We start from the raw sequence: 21,088 nt of genomic DNA, 5'->3' as shown, positions 1-21,088 counted from the left end.
CAATTTAACTGCCACCCACACCCCCCCCGCATCGCTGCTCTTCTGCTGCTCTCTAGCTCCAGTCCACTGCAGCACAGGGTCCCAGACTCCCCTGCGGACAATCCAGCTGCTGTTCTCATGCTGCATGCTGCATCACAGCAGCATCAGGATTGGCCTAAGCGCCCTGGATTTGTGCTCCCAGAACGACTGGGAGCCTGTGCCTGCTGCCTCCAACCTAGCAAAGTAGCTTGGGTTGGAGACAGCTCAGTGGGCAGGTCGGTCTGGCCATCCTAGGACGCCCAGCCAAACCGACATGCTCACTGACAGCAGTGTGCAGCAGTCCTCCTGCAGCCTGTCACCGATTAGGCCTATCCCCCAAGACTCGACCCGGGGAAAAAAATGAAAATAAACCCCTTTTAATAATTGTTTTATATTTTTTAAAGTTTTGAGGCTGCTGGCGGGGGGAGGGGGGGCAAAGGTCCTCCACCATAGCAAAGTGAGGGACAATAAAGCCAATCATTGGTAAGCAGTGAACAAGCTTTAATTTCACTATAAGGTTTTAGTATGTCCACAGTAGGTCATTCTCAACCAGACTGTGCAAGACCTAAAAGGCAGGAGTAGCGCACTGACTCACCGTTTGTGCAATAGCGGCACTTTGCATTCCCTGAATCAAGCACCCTCCCTGTGACTGATGCCACAGCAAGTAGCACCATGGTTTCCCGGAACTGAGCACCCTACCCCACGAATGATCATATGAGAGTGCATCACCCCGTCGTCCCTGATGGGTGTGATTTCCTTCACCCCGCCTCTCATGATGATGTGCAGCGATGTGCTGCTTGTCACCGTCTGATGTCCCCTCCCCAATGACTAAATATACTGTGAATGAGTAATAGCCCCCGCCGCACTACACATCCCTGATCTGAGCTAATCCCTTGTTCCCTGTGATCAGGGCCACTGGAATTATGTGAATTTGAGGCTTAGTGTTTTGCTGTATTTGCCAGATAATCCATCATCTACTGCATAATATGCAAATTTGAACAAAATAATGTTTCTAGCTGAAACTGATCAAAAGTTGCTGAAGGCGCATCAAGGACTGCGTGAGCGGCCAGTAGAAGGGCTGGTCCACTTTCTGTTGCTCATTTTGTATTTGGTTATTAAACTGGCACTAATGAGGTGAAAGGTTTGCTCATACAGTGTTAACCTGTGTAAAAATGGCAAAATATGGAAGTAATGTCATCACTAAATGAGCTGCATTAAGCCGCATAATTAACCTTTTCTTGCGCTATAATTTAGTTACTCAGCCGTTACGCATAATCGTGTCCTCCCCAGCCGCATAATTCCAGTGACCCTGCATGTGATTACTGACTTGACAAGCTTGCAGCTGAGAAGTGACTCCCGCCCCCTCCTCTGCCGTCCTGTGATTGATGCTCTGACAGGCAGCACAGCTGCAGGGGGCTGACTCTCCCCAGGGGCAGGATGGGTGGCTGGTGACAGGCCAGTTCTCAGCATGTCTAATCTGTAGCAGGCCCAAGTGCAGAGGCGAGAGCAACTCCTGCTTCTATTTGACCCCCAAACCCGCACCCTAAACCACCGAGCCCCTCCACTCCCCCTAGAGCCGGCCCTTCTAAGTCACCACCACTTGGGCCAGAGTTTACCTCTGTTGAGTTCCACATGGTCTAAAATAATTCTGATCTTTCTTTTAACTAGGGCTTCCTATTGCATGCTAGATGCTATAAATTTCTCGAGGGCACAGCAGCTGCAAGATTTTTGCGTATAATTTACATAATTCTGATAGCGTTAATAGTCTGGTGGTATGTGTGAAGCGTGTCACATGCACGGCCTCTTGGTGCTGTGTAACATCTCTGGCTACTTCATTTCGGCGCTGAATTCAAATTCGGGACGAAAACAAACCGTGCATCATGTGTACATTGCTCAGATATTCAGCAGGAAGAGAGGGGTGTTAAACGCCACAGCTACGGGGTAATGAGAGGCCAAGACCGGTACAAGGTAAGGCAGAGAGTCACTGAGCAGCGACATTTACAAAGAACAAGAGCAGCGTGAGAGCAGAGAGCTGAGGCTCAGACACTCAGTGACGTTCTTATTATTTATTGTACTGTGTGTTAGCTTGAAAGTCAGACCCCGGTTATGACACTCTGACTAAATTAAAAATATTTTCAACAAGGTTCAATAATGGATTACAGACCTGAGAGTGCTAGTGACAGTCTATCAGAGTGAGGGAGGCTGGTGGATTTTGAAAGTGGTTGGCGAAAAATTGTAGTGTAGCGAGCGAGCGAAGCGAGCAAGCCTGAACTGCAAAAGGAGGGTGTGGGTGGGTTTCCCCCCGCAAGAAATTTTTTCAAATGGCGGCTTTTACACCATATATTTACTGCAAGTTGTTGCAAACTCCCTCTCTCACTCTCACTCTCTGTCTCCCTCCCTCTCTCTCTGTATCCCTCCCTCTTTCTGTCTCCCTCTCCCTCTGTCTGTCTCCCTCCCTCTGTCTCCCTCTCCCTCTGTCTGTCGCTCTGTCTGTTGCCCTCTGTTTCCTTCCCTGTCTCCCTCTCTCGGTCTCCCTCTGTCTCCCTCTCTCTCTGTCTCCCTCCTTCTGTCTCCCTTCCTATGTCTCCCTTCCTCTGTCCATCTCACTCTGTCTGTCTCCCTCCCTGTCTCCCTCCCTCTGTCTGTCTCCCTCTCCCCCTGACTCCCTCCCTCTGTCTCCCTCTCCCTCTGTCTCCCTCTCTCTCTGTCTCCCTCTCTCTCTCACCCTCCTCCCTCTGTCTGTCGCCCTCCTCCCTGTCTGTCTCCCTTCCTCTGTCGCCCTCTGTCTCCCTCTGTCTGTCGCCCTCTATCTAGCTCCCTGTCTCCCTCTCTCTGTCTCCCTCCCTCTGTCTCTCCCTCTCTCTCCCTCCCTCTGTCTCCCTCCCTCTGTCTTCCTCCCTCTGTCTCCCTCCCTCTCTCTCCCTCCCTCTCTCTCTCTGTCTCCCTCTCTGTCTCCCTCCCTCTGTCTCTGTCTGTCTCCCTCCCTGTGTGTCCCTCCCTCTACCTCCCTCTGTCTGTCTCCTTGTGTCTCCCTCTTGTCTGTCTCCCTGTCTCCCTCTCTCTGTCTATCTCCCTCTGTCTACCTCCCTCTGTCTCCCTCCCTCTGTCTCTCCCTCTCTCTGTCTCCCTGTCTCTCTCCCTCTCCCTCCCTCTCTCTGTCTCCCTCCCTCCGTCTCCCTCCCTCTCTCTGTCTCCCTCTCTCGCTCTGTCTCCCTCTCTCGCTCTGTCTCCCTCTCTCGCTCTGTCTCCCTCTCTGTCTCCCTCCCTCTGTCTCCCTCTGTCTGTCTCCCTCCCTCTGTCTGTCTCCCTGTGTCTCCCTCTTGTCTGTCTCCCTGTCTCCCTCCCTCTGTATATCTCCCTCTGTCTCCCTCCCTCTGTCTGTCACCCTCCTCCCTCCGTCTCCTTCTCTCTCTGTCTCCCTGTCTCTGTCTCCCTGTCTGTCTCCCTCCCTCTGTCTCCCTCTGTCTGCCCCTCTGTCTCCCTCTCTCTCTCCCTCTGTCTGTCTGTCTCCCTCCCTCTGTTTCCCTCCCTCTGTCTCCCTCTGTCTCCCCACCTGTCTCTCACCCTCCTCCCTCTGCCTGTCTCCCGCTGTCTGTCTCCCTCCCTCTGTCTCCCTCTGTCTGCCCCTCTGTCTCCCTCTCTCTCTCCCTCTGTCTGTCTGTCTCCCTCCCGCTGTTTCCCTCCCTCTGTCTCCCTCTCTCTGTCTCCCTCTGTCTCCCCACCTGTCTCTCACCCTCCTCCCTCTGTCTGTCTCCCTCTGTCTGTCGCCCTCCTCCCTCTGTCTGTCTCCCTCTGTCTGTCTCCCTTCCTCTGTCGGCCTCTGTCTGTCGCCCTCTATCTCCCTACCTTTGTCTCCCTCTCTCTGTCTCCGTCCCTCTGTCTCTCCCTCTGTCTGTCTCCCTCCCTCTGTCTCCCTCTCTGTCTCCCTCCCACTGTCTGTCTCTCTCTCCCTCCCTGTCTCCCTCCCTCTGTCTCCCTCCCTGTCTCCCTCCCTCTGTGTCCCTGCCTCTACCTCCCTCTGTCTGTCTCCCTCTATCTGTCTCCCTCGGTCTCCCTCTGTCTGTCACCCTCTGTCTCCCTCCCTCTGTCTGTCTCCCTGTCTCCCTCCCTCTGTCTGTCTCTGTCTCCCTCCCTGTCTCCCTCCCTCTATCTGTCTCCCTCTGTCTGTCTCCTTCTCCCCCTGACTCCCTCCCTGGCTCCCTCCGTCTCCCTCTCTCTCTGTCTCCCTGTCTCTCTCTATCTGTCTCCCTCCCTGTTTGTCGCCCTCTGTCTGTCTCCCTCTGTCTCCCGCTCTCTCTGTCTCCCGCTCTCTCTGTCTCCCTCTCTCTCTGTCTCAATCTGTCTGTCTCGGTCTCCCTCCCTCTATCTGTCTCCCTCTGTCTGTCTCCCTCCCTCTGTCCCCCTCTCTCTCTCTTGTCTGTCTCCCTCTGTCTGTCTCCCTCTCCCTATGTCTCCCTCCCTCTGTCTCCCGCTCTCTGTCTCCCGCTCTCTCTGTCTCCCTCTCTTCAGGTACTCCACTGTCCTATAACCCATGTGAGGCAACTGCCAACATGGCGGGTGTCCTAGAGGCCAGCTCTAGATTCATCATCAAACCACGGGCTCAAACCTGACGGGGCAGGCTCAGCCTGTTATCCCTACTGGGTCGGTAAAAATGGTGCCACTGCTACTGAGTATGTTATTGATGACTCGTGCCATCTAAAGGACCACGAGAGACTATTCGGTTCGCGGTGTGAGCTTTAGACGGCACTATAAAAACCTGGCACCCACATACATATTATGTGTCACAAATAACACCTCCAACACACACAAGTGTTTCCATAATGTATGCACATGTGCACAATAGCTCGACCTCACATGCAAAAACCTTCACTGTGCATTCACATAGAACAGACAGGACACACATTCGCACACACACTCATGCCACAGCCACACTAATGATAAAAAATAGTCAGGGCCACTGTAATTATGCGACAGGGAAGGGTCGAGTTATGTGACAAGGTAACAGTTGAGTATTTTATGCGGCAATAAAAGACAAATTATAAAGCATTATGCGGCACATTTTACTCCATAGAAAGAGAGTCAAACCCAACAGGCTCCCGAGAAACAACAGCACATTCCCTGCAAGCACACTGACTGCAAGAACTGACTTGTATGTATGCACGTCTAAGAGCAGCCTCTCAAACACACGCGGCAGTGCACAAATAAACACCCCTCAGCTTTACACTCACATACAGGCAGCACAATAACACCATAGGCCTGTAAATGCAAATGCTCCTGCATTCACGGATTGTACACACCCACCCCCACCCTTCCTAACCCCCCACCCCCACCTCTGCCCCGGACCAGATCGAAGGAAGCAGATTAAGTCACATTCGCAATCGCTGCAGTGACTTTTATTACCGGTATTGACACTGTTCAAAGTTCTACATTTGAGCACTATTACATTATTTCACCCCTGTTGCATAATGCATTTTAAAACTGTGACTTGGAGCATTTTAATTTCTTATACAGTTCAATTTAATTGGGAGACCATTTAACTGCATCCAGTCTGCGGGTCCACATACGTCACCGTGGGAGTTCATCAATACAGCAGAAATCTATAATCACTACTCTTCGCAGATGTTACTGGTGTGTGTGTTTTACTATCATGTCCAGGGCGTCCTTATTTTTAAACGCCAGCCAGTGACAACAGACCGATGTTTATTGTGAATGGTCGGCGCTACCTTCAAACATTGTAATGATTTTAAATAATCGACGTACAATAAAACTGGATTGTGCTGTGGACCCAGCATGGGCCCTTGGGAGCACACGAGCACCGGCAGGAATTGCACAGCACAGGGTGGGGGGAGCTGGTTGGAAGATCAAAGCAAACTGTACCAGGCATTGCGTCTGCCTGCTGGCTGCCTCAATGAAAGCGTGCACAGTGTGTGACTAATTTAGAAGGAACACGGGCCGGGCCTTTCACTGGCTGCTGGCAGTCTGCCTGTGAAAGGCCCGACCTGTGTTCCTTCTAAATTTGTCATCAAGTCGCGACACTCGGCTCGGCTTTGTTCATTATTTAAATTAATACAATATACTTACTTAGTCAGTCAGTGGCACAGAGTGCTCGCCTCTACCACCTCAATTCCAGACACCTGGAGCTCGATATGTTCTCTTGCGCTGGCCTCCGACTCGTGACTACAGGAAAACAGCCTGGCAATAAGGAACATCCCAAACGAACTGGAAAATTCTGGATTGACCCCTCCCCCAGACCCCAGCACACCAATCACTGTTCTAAACAACTGTTACTGGGTCTCTCTCTCAGAAGAGGCAGAGGCCACAGCCACACCCCACAACTTTATTAAAGCTGCACTGGCCTGCCCCCAGCCATTGGAATTAATGGGGAGCTTCTGACTCCTCACTGGGCTAAACAAAATTTGCCCAAATGAAAAGCTGTATTCTGGCAGTGATACACAGATCCTGCCCACCTGTGTGTCGTCACTGCTCTGCTTTCTGGCTTCAGGTCGAAGAAATCTTCGCCCAGCCAAAAGCATGCACAGCAGAGAGAGAGCCAAGAGCCAATGCCATCATCCTCCACGCCCTCAAAGGAAAACCCGGATTTGCCCATGTTTTTTCACCGAGCAGCCAGCATAATTTATTGCTAGCTGCTCAGTGTTTCAGCTCATATTTTTTTAATCCCCCAAGTGGCAGGGCGGCGCCCATCTCGCCCATGAACACCAGCCGCCCCTGCACACGGTATGGGTTGGCCGCGAGGAGTCCCTGTTGCTGTGGGTCCGACTTCAGACTCGAGCTGCATTCTTCATTAGATGCCCCAGGCACCGCAATATAATTGGCGGCATAAGTTAAAGTGGCGCTAATGTTTTGGTATGAATCAAACCAATCTGGCCACTTTGCGACCACAATGTCTTGTTTTATTTAGTTATTTATTTCTTTCTCATATTTTGAATCTTTTCCCCAGGCTGTACTTTGGAATAGAAAAATGTCAGAAAAGACGGCATTTTCAGCAAAAGTGTTTTTCTTTTTTGGATCCATTTCACAAGGGAACAAATACACGAAAGGAGAAAAGAAAGGGTGAGAACCCTGTTTGTTGAAGTCACGGTTTTCACTAAGTGAGAAGGAGATAGACAGAGAGGAAAGAAGAGGAACAAGAAAGTGAATGAGTGGTGTGTGCTCGCTGGACAGCAGCAGTGAAGCCAGGGAAGTGAAAGCATTTGTAACCTGACCCAATCAGATGGCAGGCTGCGCACGCTGCTGAAGCTGCTTACTTTGGAGCTGGAGAACAGGGTGCGAGCCTCCACATGGGCTGCATTATTTAATTATTTAAAAATAAACAGCTATCTCAGAGTGGGGGTGGAGAGAGACAAATTAAAAAAATAATACACATGGAGGGGGAGACAGGTACAATTAAAAAAAAAAAACACGGTTGAGATGGAGAAATGTAGCATCTGAAACAAAGTATAACAAACAGTGTGAGGAGGTGGCTCAAAAAATAACGCTGCTGACTTTGGAGCAGGAAAACAGAGTTTGAGCCTCAGCGTGGACTGCATCATTTAAGTGTGATTAAATTATGAATAAATTAAACCTAAATAAATAAATAGGGTTGGGTAAGTGCAGGAAGCTGCTAGATATGGAAATGCGAGCAGCAAAGAAAAAAGTAGTCCCTAATTAAAAAGATAACAGCCAGCAGCGTAAGTTAACTGTAGTTGGTCCATGCTGCTTCCTCCAGAAAGGGAAGAAAAAGGAAGTGATGTATCGGACCACAAGCCAACAATGAGCAAGATAAGAACAGCAATGCCAGATTCCACAAATGGCAAGCGACAAAACAAAGACAAATGCAGTGGGTGGAGTTTCAGTAGTAATACTCATTACTTGATGCCTCGTAGAGGCAGCGCATGCGCTGCTCTATGCGGGATCTAAAAAGGAGTGGCCCCTAGAATCCGATAAGGCCCCTTGGCTCATCAGAATTATGAGATCCTTGGAAAGCTGCAGATCTGTTTACTTTCCCCCAGGGATTTTGGCTGTGGACTCAACAGCACAATTCCATGGACCTCATGATGAGATGGCAGTGGTTTCAGCATCTGGTACTGTATGACACTGAAAAACAAAAAAAAAACACAATAACTTCAGTGTCCAGTCCGTATTATAACCAGAGTCACAGGAAAAACGCAATTCCATGGCCGCACGTTCCACATAGTTCACCATGTGCTATATCATTTTCAGGTTTAAAAAAAAAATAAACAGATGGAAAGTTGTTATAATCACTGCACAAGGGTTGCAGTGTCAAGTTTGCCACTTGACAAAAGTTAACTGCTCACCTCTAAGCCTTTAATTGCTGTAACCAGTCATTTTGTGGGGTGACAGGTTTACCTATATATTGCACAGACCACAAATAAAGGACCGGGAATGGACTTTGTATGCAGCTGCAAACAAAAAACGGAAATATTTAGGTGTCCTTAAAACAAAGTGGAAAAATCAATCATTCTTTGCCATGGAAACATTTTGCTGCACCATTCACACAGGCGGGTTTACATCAGCTATTCTCAAAGCGGCTGTTCTTTCAAGAGGACAGCTAGACATATGAAGAATCCCAAACATGCTGTATGTCTGTTATGGTTCTTGTCTTGAGTCCACAAGTGCTTCCCGTTGAGCCACACCAGTGAGTCAAATGACTGCTGTCACCAATTTTCCACAAAATGCCTTGAACGCACTAGGAGGTAACGCACAGGTAGCAGCCCCACCCATGCAGGCACAGCCCATCCATGACTATGCACAACAACAGGCATATGCCAATGGGCAACAACAGCAGTATTATGGTAATCAACAGATGAGGCCTGCAAATACAGGGATGCGGGGGAGAGGTAGAGGATTAGGCTACCAAAGAGCTGCACCACAGCCAGGACCCCCATTATGTTTCTACTGCCAGCAACCATGACACCTTATAAGACAGTGCCGTAATAAAATGCGGGATGAAGGGACGTTAGCAGTCAGAGGACGCCCACAGCAAGCTCAGGTCCCAACACAATACCTGCAGCAACAGCACCCACAGCCACTTCAGCCCCAGGTAGTGTATTCCTATCCATCTCCAGCAGGTACAACTACAGGCTACAGGCTCCTGTGATGGCCCAAATACAGCCCCTAATTCAACAATTACAGCAACTGATGCTACAGGCACAACAACCTGTATACCAAATGGTGCCCCAGACACAAGCCCTTGTACCCCAAGGGGCCACAGTGATGTCCCCTACCAGTACGTTCTCACAGGGCACCATCCAGCAGTACCAGGTGGGAGGGTACTCAAGTTAGGACAGCCCACAGACAACTCTAGTGTGTCCAGTGTTATCGTGCCTCACAGATGTCAGGAAGGACCCAGTTGTGTATGTTACGATTAACAACAAAACGTATGTGTTTCATGATTGACACAGGTGCTACATATTCCTGTATCAGGGAAGGAGCACTGCCCATCTCCAATCACATCGCAGACACACAGGGTTTCTCTGGGGCAATAACAAGGGTCCCTTTCACAAAGCCAGTACAAATAGAAATAGGGGGCAAACGTGTTGAGCAGCGTTTACTTTACTCAACACAATCCCCAGTAAATCTCTTGGGACGTGATCTCATGGCAAAATTAAATATGACAATATATTTTAATGAGAATGGTACAATGACTTGCTCCATTCCAGGTACACCATTGGCCAGAATGATGGCTGTCACTGCGGATTCTTCCCTAAAGGAGCAGATAAAAGCCCGCCCAGTGGATGAGCAAGCATTCTCCACTGCAGTACACATCGTTGTTGCCAACACACGAGCAATGAATGGCCGCACTGTCCAACTTCCCAAAGAATTTCTCTTTCATCCTCAATCACAGGACATCCCTGTATCTGATCTTAGACATACACTGTCTTAAAATAAAACCCACATATGGAGCTTTTTTAGACATAGATGATTACGCCCACACATGGGCCTGCGTCATTTTCATTGAGCCTGGACACCTGGTGAGGAACATTTCAGATCACCAGCTCTTAGGTGATCCTGAGGAATATTTGAAAGCAGAGATTGTCTATCAAAATCCAGTCCCCCTATCGGTGACAGTTGAAATTAGAACACCTACTCCACCCATGCTATTTGATACCACACATGACTCAGACCTAGCTCAGGTGCCCTCCAACTTGTGGACAACTGGTCCCAACGATGTGGGTCTCATTCAATCAGCTGTGCCATTCAGAGTGACACTCAAACAGGGCGCCATACTCCCTAGAGTGCGCCAGTACCCACTGTCCAAAGAAGCAGAGGAGGGCATAGCCCCTACTATACAAGCGTTGCTGGACCAAGGTGTAATATACCCCTGTGTCTCGCCGTGCAACACCTGTCTTTTTCCTGTGCGCAAGCAGAAGACAAACCAATGGAGGCTAGTTCATGATCTTCGCTCCATTAACAGCATAGTGGTTCCAGAATTTCCCATTGTCCCTGACCCTTCAGTGTGATCCTTACTAACATCCCACCTGATACCAAATACTTCTCCATCATTGACCTGAAAAATTATTTTTTCAGTGTCCCATTGCACCCTGACAGCCAGTTCTTATTTGCGTTTTCATTCAAACATAGATAGATCACGTATAAAAGGTTACCACAAGGTTATTGTGAGTCTCCCAGCGTGTTCAACAGAGTTGTCAAAGATGATTTGTCAAATTTCCAATGTGACAGTGATGGAGCAGGTATAACGAAATTTTGTATACCTCCTCTATTTTTGCATGAAAAGACTAACCATATAACTTACTGAATATAGTTTTACTAACAGTGTGGTGTGTTATCCTAACCCACCCTTTGCATACACAAATTACACGTGGGAAATTGCTATTTGCATGGCAAAATAACTAGAATGATTAAAATATGTATGCATATTAATAGTAGTACATGTGGTAATAGATATCGCATGATTTATGTTGCTTATGTGATGTTTGCATTCCTGAGTGGATACAAAAGGTGAATATTATCGCTTTAAATGTCACTATATGCTAGGAAAACACTAATATAAAAAGGGATTAGTGAGGGTATAACATTAGAATCATTATTTCTTTGTATTAATTATTCCTTTGTGTTTGTTTCGCTTAAATTAGCATTTGGGCCTACCACAAAATGGAGTCGAAAATCGAGTTCAGAAGTGGCTACCGTCTCGTGAGCGCGATACCTACTGCGCAGACTCGGATGGCTCCGTGAACTTCCTAACAAACCATGTACACCATGGCCTCGGTCAAGGATAGGATCTTGGTGGGCTGCCAAAGGCATGGATAGTAAAAACCGGTTTAAAATGAACAATCGAATCATACAAGTAAAATCAAGACTTTGTAACATAAGGACTATGTCGTCTCCGGGAGTGAAACAGCAAAATCCATGAGAAATCATGATGAACAATAATTGGACATTTTCGATCAGCCAATTTCAGACTTTCTCCACCTAAAATTGTTTCACATTATCCTGAAATTTATAATAAAAAGAGTAGTAGAATAGGGAGGGGTAGTTGCGGTGGATGCTGTCGATGCTGTCTATGCTGGCGATGACTTATGCTTGCACGATTTCTGGGCCTATGGAGATCTTTGGGATTGTAACGTGCTGAGCAAATAACTTTTGGACTTTAACCCCTTCAGCGCTGCGCGGATTCCCCCGCGGTGCTGAAGGGTTCGAGCGCGGGCGGGGCCATGACGGAACGGTTCCGTCATGAGCACAGCTCAACCGATGCTCATGACGGAACCGTTCCGTCATGAGCATGGAAGGGGTTAAGCTTTGACCTGCTTTATTTGGACAATTTAATGGCTAATTCGGTTAAGCAGAGCCAATGAATTAGAGAAAATCCAGATAGCAAGAATAGGTAAATATAATGTCCAGCGATTTAATTATTTGATTTAGAAAATTCTAAAACTTTGATGAAACAAATGCTAATATTAATTGAAATTAAATTTTAGATAAACAAATATTAATTAACAGAAATTATGAGTTTGTGGTTTTTCGTTAAAGAGAATAAAGGATTCTGAGTCTTAAAATGTGTTTTAGCTGGTTCTAAATCACCATCAACCAATCCAACTAATTGGTCCGTCGACCAAGTGGGTGGAGTACCTTGATGTTTGGGATTAGGAGACTATCTATAGGTGACGAACGATGATGTAAATTCTGTAAAATAACTTTTCCTTCCCTATAGGTTATAAGGTACCCCCCCCACAGGTCCAGCGTGATATCATCATCCCTCCTGTGTGCAGACTCGTGAGTCAGAGACGTGTGAGTGTTGGTGTTATGGGTCCCACCAATGACTGCATGTGTGAATGAGCTAGTGTGAAGTTGGGTCTGCGACGCAGGGAGGATAGTTATATGATTTCCTTCTTTTTCTCTCTCCGGTCCCGCGCTGGATCAACATCACCCTGCTACAACATGTCGATTATATACTCCTCTGTAGCACCACAGAGCAGCAGTGCTGACAGGATACAATTGCTCTGCCTACAACACTTGCACAGAGAGGATACAAAGTAGACAAACAAAAACTGCAATACTGTCAGGAAGAAGTACAGTACTTAGGTCAACTGATTTCAGCATCAGGGAGAAGAGTTACCCCAGGAAGAGTAGAGGTAATAAGAAACACTCCAGAACCACAGACAGTCAAAGACATGCAAAAGTTCCTAGGACTAGTGAACTACGTAAGACAATGGGTCTTTGACTATTCTACCATCACTGCACCACTCCTGAAAGCTGTCAAAATGGCTAAAGACAGTCATAATAAGATTGACTGGACACCTAAAATGACATCAGCCTTTGCAAAATTTAAAGATGAGATTACAAATGCACCAGTGCTAGGTTCTCCTGACTACACAAAAGAATTCTATCTGCTCACTCACTGTAATAGACAGGTCATGACAGCAGTCCTCACCCAAAAGTACCCCATGGCCCACAAACCAATTGCATACTTCAGTGGCATGCTAGACTCAGTAATGAAGGGCCACTATCCCTGTGAACAAGCTTTATCGACCGCAGCGTTTTCTGTTGAAAAAAGCACCCCCATAGTTATGGGTTCCCCTCTGACACTGTACACTGAGCATGCTGTCTTTGCGATAATACAAAAAGCTAAAACGACCCTTACCACACAAAGAGTGTCAGGCTACGAAGTCATACTGTCATTACCATCTTTAAACATTGCTAAATGTCACACTGTAAACCCAGCCACGTTCTTTGCCCATCCCATTGCCACCACAGATGATGACACTCATGATTGTGCGACATACTGTCCAGATGAGTCAGGGACAGCAAAGTAGGACCCATTACCAGACAGTATAATTTACTTTGTTGATAGTTCTTCTACCATTGATCAAGAGACAGGGATAAGATACACGGAGCTGCAGTGGTCAGAGCACGACAGAATGGCTCCTCAGACTCTCTAGACATTGTACAGCAGATAACATTGCCATCCCATTACTCAGCACATGCAGCAGAATTAGTAGCACTGATTGCAGCCCTCAAACATGGAGCACATAAAAGCATTACTGTGTATTCCGATTCTGCCTATGTCACCACAACAACACATTCCAGCATCTATAGATGGAAAAGGCGTGGCTTCCTAAAAAACAGATGGCACACCTGTGATGCACAAACAGTTACTTGAAGAGCTAATAGATTCACTGACATTGCCAGCAGAAGTAGCTGTAGTAAAGTGTGTTGCACACACAAATGGCCAAGATTTAGTTTCTAGAGGTAATGCCCTGGCAGATTGGGCTGCCAAAGCAGCCGCCAGAGGGCCCCGGCGTGCACCATCACCATGCACAGCATCACCACAACATCACTGTGCCCCCACCCTGCTTGCCCAAGATGCACCCTTAGCAGTACAGGAAGATACACAAAATACAGTTGATGACACAGGTGATTCACCACTCTCAGATACCCCTGATCCAACAATTCCATACACTATTTGTAGGACCGGGGGTCACCAGGCCCTCTGGGGGTAACGTGACTCGTGCGGGTAGGCGCCCAAGGGCTTAGGTGTAAAGTGACCATACAGCACACACATCCACTGAGACAGGAAACGCACGCAATAATTGGCACCACACAGTAGTTTGAATAAAACCAATCAGTTTTATCTAGATCAACCTTAGGATCAAAAGCATTTCATTCTGAATAGTTTAGCAGTTCATTTGAACATCAAAACCTGGCATTGAATCAAAGCGCGACACCTGGTGATCCTGGGGAGCGTCAAACACAGCCTTTACTCAAAGCGCTGCACATAGCAATTCAATAGCGCTTCAGAACATGGCATTTAACACAGCGCTGCACATAGCAATTCAATGGCGCTTCAGAACATGGCATCTAACATAGCGCTGCACATAGCAATTCAATCGCGCTTCAGAACCTGGCATCTAACATAGCGCTGCACATAGCAATTCAATAGCGCGTCAGAACCTGGCATCTAACATAGCAATTCAATAGCGCTTCAGGACAATTCATTAAGAGTAAATCAGACATGTAATTATAGCCCTAACCATGGCATATTATGACCCAGCTAAACATGGTAATTCACTGGAGCGCTTAACATTACATATGATCAGGGCATTTCAGTGGGGCCTTAAACGTGTACACCCCTTACAGCATCCATCTAGGCTGCGGAGGCAATTATCCGCAACACAGTCGGTATGAGGCCTTCGGTATGGTGGGGGGGTTAGTCCGACTCTCCTTAGGCCCAGTTCACTCCTCCCACGAGGCACTCACTTTGCCCTGCACAGGGCGGGGGGTTGAGGGGGCCATAGCAGATTTAATTCCCCCTTCTTGGGGTCAATGGAGCCCACCGGCTTGAACAAGAAACGTCCCTGGGGGAGGGGCGGGTCCCGGGCCTCTCTCCGGCCTTCCGCCCTCCTCCCCAGGGGTTACCTTGGTCTTCGGCCTCGTCAGCCCCTGCGTCGAACCGCGGCCGGGCGGGGGATCGCTCTCCTTTGCGCCCCTTCCTCCCGCCGCGTAGGTCTCCCGGCGATGTCCGGGTCGATCGGGTCTCGGAGGAGATCGCTGGGAAGCAAAGCGGGCCTCGCGGGGGCGCGCCCACAGCCGCCAATGGCAGTGCGGCCTGTGGGGGGCGCGTTCGCTGGGACCAATGAGAAAGCAGCGGGGGCGGCGCTCAGGAGACCGCCCCCGTCAGGTGATGCGAGTCTTCTGCCTCCACGGGAATTGCTCTGGCCTAACGAGGCCTGCACAGGATTGCTCGGGCCTAGCAAGGCCTCCACGGGAGTCAGGCGGCCCCCTCCTTGCTGAGGGCCGCCCCAGAAGCGGTGATCGGTGGATCCCCACCGGGGAAGCAGGTTCTGTGCGTGCTGGTGCCGACGGGGCCCCGGATTTGGCAGAGGGCCCCGGGAGGTGAGCCTCGGTGCAGCGCCCCGGCGGAGAGGGGGACCTCGAGGCCCCGGGCTACTTTGGGGGTGCCGTTTTGGTGTCCAGGTTTCCCTTGTGCCCCGCACGGGCAGCGCGCCAGTTACAGGCCGGACAGGCCAGAGGGGCAGGCCACACGATGGTGGGGCTCCGGTGAAGGATGGGGGGGATCCCAGATGGGGCCAGGGAGCGCGGGAGGGTGTCACAGCGCGGTTACCTGGCTGATCCCCCAGCAGTTCTGTAGTGAGTTTAAAAGGTTCAGTTGTAAGTTTCTTTGGTAAGGTTCTGTCGTCCTTCTGGCGCTTGATGGATCTGGCGCCCTTCACAGTTTTGTTCCTTGGGGGGGGGGGGGTAGATGAGTTGGGGACTGAAGGGATTCCTCAGTCAGGCTTGATAGGTTGTCCCTGGGTTCCCCTCCCGCTGGGCCAGATCAGTGGGCTAGTTCAGGATCCCTCACTCAACTTGAAAGGCAGCACCTAAGCCCTGTCACTTTCAGTGGCATAAGTCCCTGACTAGGCCCTACCGCCTAAAACTCCTGCGTAGGTTCCCCCAGGTCTGCGTTGCCCCAACTGACTAAAAAGTGTTCCCTCCTTTCCTTAAGTAGCCCTAGGTCAGGTGACCACCCTCTAAGGCGGCAAAAGCAAAACCCCACCCTTCTTCTAGAAGGTTCCAGCGAGTTCCAGGAGCTTCCCCACTCTAGCTATAGGACAAAAATGCGGGCTGGTGTTGCAACATTGTTGTAGGGTCCCAGCCAGCTCCTGGCAACTAGGGTGCTACTAAAAAAGCCACTCCGCAGTAGCAGGGGCCTGTGGCAGCCATCTTGGGGGAAGAGAGCACCTGCACCTTAACACTGATTAGCAGTGAAAAGGCGCTCGGAGACCTAAGGCCAACGAAAAAGGTGGTGGAAAAAATGAGGCAAGGGCAAAAATACAGGGAAAGACCACCCTAGGGCTGACAGGTCTAACACTATTGATGATGCACAGCAATATGATCGTATTGCACAACTGCACCTCCGAGAGATACAGGAGAGTGCCCCACCTGAAGAAAAAGAGCTGTGGAAGAAGAGGGGAGTGCAACAGGATGCTTCAGATTTCATTTACAGGTAGACAATGACAGGAAAGCCTGTCATGCCACAGGCACTATTGCAAATAGCACTCACTCAGTTACACCTTCCTACATATGTTCCTCGTGATAACATGTCCACGACTTTGCAGGCAGAGTGGTTCATCCCCCAACGCATATGAGCAGATACAACTCTTTGTTCATCAATGCCTCATTTGTCAGCAATATTCACCTAACCCAACTATGAAAACAGTTGCTTCAACAATACCAAGGCCCAAAGGTCCTTTTAGAGATCTCCACATTGACAATGTAGACATGATTGACAAGTGCCAGAATTACCGATATCTCATTGTGGTAGTATGCCCATTTTCACGGTGGATTGAGGCTGGACCATGTGTCCATTGTGACGCAAAGGCCGCTGCTACCTTTCTGCTTCGTTTGGTCATCTCACGATGGGGCTTGCCCGACGCCATTCGTTGTGACAATGGCAGACATTTTTCAAACGCTATTTTTGACATAATTACCACAATGTTAGGAATTAAACATAAGTTGACTTCAGCCTATCACCCACAAAGCAATGGTATTTGTGAGCGCCTCAACGGCCTGCTCAAAGCTAAAATTAGCAAAATAAGTGCCACAATAGGAAAGAAATGGCTCTATTGCCTTCCCATTGCCCTGTTTGCACTCAGAAACACTCCCAGTTCTGATCATCACCTCACACCTCATCAGCTTGTCACTGGCAGATCAATGAATGTGGTAGTTCCCTCCACCAGACCCAAACTAGACACTGAGACTTCTTCTGAGATTGTGAAAGCTGAACTGTTTGATTATTTGTGTGCTCTAACTCGTGCTACAAAGTTCCTTTCTATTCAGATATCAAACACAAAAAACAAGGGTCCCATTTCTGATGAACTTCCACCTATCTGCCCTGGGACACAGATCTTTGTACAGAAAGCAGTCCGAAAGTGGAGAGACCCCAAGTTCGACGGACCCTTTGAAGTTGTGGACTCTTCACCCACTGCTGTCTGAATAGCTGAGAGGAAAGCATGGATACATTGGAGCCACGTGAGGATCCACCCGGCACCATCCAAGGCATAAATGATGAACAAGAGGAGGGCATCATGTTTCCACTGACTATCCAAGAACAGAAGTATGGAGATCGCATGGTGGTCTATGGACTGAGACGTAGTAACAGACGCACCCCTCGTACAGAACTCTCATTTAAAAAGATATGTACAGTCGTCATTATTTTCTTTGTTATATTTGTTGTAGCAATTGCTATATTCCACTGGCTTGCAGTATTTTCAGAGAGAGAGAGAGAAGTGTGCTGCCAACAAGATTAGAACTGCCACCACCACAGTGCACCCCACGTCCAAGACACTTCCTGGTAACACGCAAACTGAGAGAAGCACCAGTAGTAGCTATGACTCCCATGTACCTCCCACACTGACACCTCCCACACCCCCTGCCAATCATACAGAATGGGACATGGTACTTGATCTCAACCTTAATCCCCCTGTGCTAGATACCCCTAAACGATCCCACAAAAATTGACAAAGTATTAGATATAAATTGAGTACCCAACGCAAGCAAGCACCGACCAGGTATACGTTACATACCCAACGTAAGAAAGTGCAGGCCCCGCCAGTCTCAGCCTGGGTCAGTGATCTCCAAAACACAGTTGTTTACACTTTCGACCAGCACTCTATGCCTGACTTCCACTCCCAGCACCCTAACAAGCCAGCAGGGGATCATTTGGTCCATAACACACGATTAGATAACATGTGGTATAGGGACATGATGGAAGTTGGGAAGAAAGTCCTGCTTTGTGTGCTCCTACATTCCCCACGCTGTAGGCGCAGATTAACTGATTTTCCCCAGAGAAGTCCCACCACCCACTGCCAAATGTCTTCTCCACCTGTTTCTTTGCTGTATGCATGGTCAGATTCAGCTTCAGTCGGCCGAAATAGACGATGCACTTGTAAATGCTACAGAATGGGATAACAACTATGTTACATTCACAGTTGTTACTGATCCACTGGAGTATGACTGGGGAATGGAAGTTTACGATATGTCTAAATATGAATCTTGCTGAGACGGGACTGTCCCCTGTATGATGTATGATTGTGTTCCCTAGCCTGGTTGCCCAAACTGCATGGACCTGTGATCCCGGTTTTTGGTCAATCTACACACTAATCGCATTAGCGCGGGAGCACCTAGCCCCTGGTCTTTTGACAATGATAGGCTCTGCACTCGCGTATTGAGCACGGTGGAGGCATGTTTGGGGAATTCTAGTCTTCACACTAATGAGGTGAGGTAGGCCTAATGTATATTACATCTGCCTGTGGATTCTGTGGAGATGTGGTTCTGGGAATACAAAACCCTCACCCACGTGTTGTTTCATGCTTCATCATTCAGCTTCCCACACCACGATTTCAGTATGTGTCCAGGTGGACTCAATCACCCAGTGTGGAAGAGGGGGCTTCTTTATTATGTGCCAGAGCGAAAGTGGTTAAATCAGTCTAGGGCAATCCTCACTTAAATGTTTATTCAGGGACGTCCGGGCTGGATTGAATGTGCCTATTGGCTTGGTGGATGAATGTGGGACGGTAATACCCAGCCTATTTAGATTATCTGTATGTTTTTGGCTGTCATTATCTTACCCTGTGGGTCAGCGGCGGCCTTCATCAGGACACAGTGGTGGTCTTCATCAGGACATCTCTAACTATGTTGATCCTCATTTAAATTTCATGTGCTTATTCAATTATGTGGGAACTCGTAGAGACACAATTCTGACAACCTCTTTGTACTTCTGTGGTCAGCACTCTACCTGGAGACTGTCCTGCTGGGCAGAACATCACTGCAGACAAAGGCCGGTTCCGGAAGGTAGCCTGACCAGGACACATGCAAGGGGGACTGATCCAAATCAGTTCAAGGAAGCTGAATTACAATACACATCCTCAGTCTATGTAATCCACATAGAGATGGGAGTCCAAGACCCATCAGTGTTCATCATTGTGGTCTCATCTAGAAATGAGGGCGTACTTCGCAGAGTATTTAGAGACTACTAAGCAGCGAAGGGTTGGTGTCTCACTGACAGCCAACTCCCCAGTGTTGAGGGAACATCGCCTGAAGTCCAATCTGAAAGAGGAATTAATGGACTGTCCGAGGTGCCAAGATATCCCGTCTGATCAAGGTAATGAAGCGCCAACCCTGCAGGAGGAGTTAATCAGTGGAGTGGAGTTGACTGCCATAATTTACTCTGGCATAGGGTCCGTCCAACAGAGACTCGCTAAGGAGCTGAATTGAAGGAATCTCTGTACCGCCAGACCGGGCAGTAAGATCTTCAGCATTTATCCCTGTTGTAGCTACAGCCACACCTGGAGCTGTGTGCCACGATGAATATCCCAATCAAAGCCTGGATAAGAGCCTGCTGGTAGTCTCTGATCCCCACCCGTGGACTGCGTGACTGCAGCACTGCCAAAGTGCGCAGGTGGGATAGAACCAGTCTTGAAGAACAAAGGATCTGAAAGGTTCCCCTGGGGTGCCTCATGAGTAATAAAAGGTCATTGCCTCATGCCGAAGATAGCACTTGGAGGCCAACACACCAAAGAACAATCATCAGTGGGTGTGTTGTTGCACTCTAGAAGAGTCAAGTACTCACCAAAGTGAGACATGCAATAAGCGGAGATCTACTGCTATCCTCCGGGAAGAGAGCGCGGAACAGAAGCATCCGCTTCTGATATGACCCACTGAGTGGCAACCTGAGCAGCCGGCTGCTGCTCATCTCTATTGAAGACTGCAGTGTGCCGTCTGGCAACTTACTGCTACCATTGAGGTTCCACTGCTGCAAGAAGGCTCAACATGGCCCGGCATTGCTCCTTTGAACCAGGTGAGAGACTAAGAGATCCCAGGCCCCGTAGATTAATTCAGCTGGGACTGGTTTTGGCTAAGAGAAGGATAGCGATTCATTGGATGAGTCCGAGGCCCCCCACGGCTAAGCAGTGGACTGGAGACCTGCGGGAATGGGCGACGGCAGAGCTGATTGGGATGAGGTGAGTCCGGAAAGATGAAAAAATAGAAGAAGATGCGATGGCTTGGTAGTAGAGGCACAAAACAATGCAGAGAATAACTCTGAGAAAGTAGCAAGCTCACAGGCATCACATACCCTGGGCGCAGGGTAAGGGATCTCTACACATACTTAGTATCCAGCCTGTAATGTACCTGTAAGATAAGAGTTTTTCCATATGTGACTCGGGGGGTGGGGGCATGGGATAGTTAGAGTTATGATGTTATGTTTTTCTTGATAATATTGACCGGGATACGTCTCAGTACAATACTATAAGTATCGATACGACTAATGTGGGAATACGTTGCACTTTCCGATTCTTTCTCCTTCAGGATGGTATTATATCCGTGAGGTGATGCCTCTTATGTATACATGCGCATGGAATGTACTGCTAGTCCAATGTATTGTACTATTTTTGAACAGCTAAATCAATAAAAACATTTTTTTTAATTTAAAAGAGGTCCCAGGCCCGATAGACTGAGTGCTAAGACTAAACCATGGGCAAGGGGGAGGGAGCACAATCTTCACCCTTGGGCACTACCTTAAACTCTGGTC

This window comes from Triturus cristatus, chromosome 1_1 (genome assembly GCF_964204655.1).
Source record: "Triturus cristatus chromosome 1_1, aTriCri1.1, whole genome shotgun sequence".
NCBI lineage: Eukaryota > Metazoa > Chordata > Amphibia > Caudata > Salamandridae > Triturus > Triturus cristatus.
The sequence above is the reverse complement of the archived record's forward strand: the minus strand, read 5'-3'. Positions refer to the sequence as shown.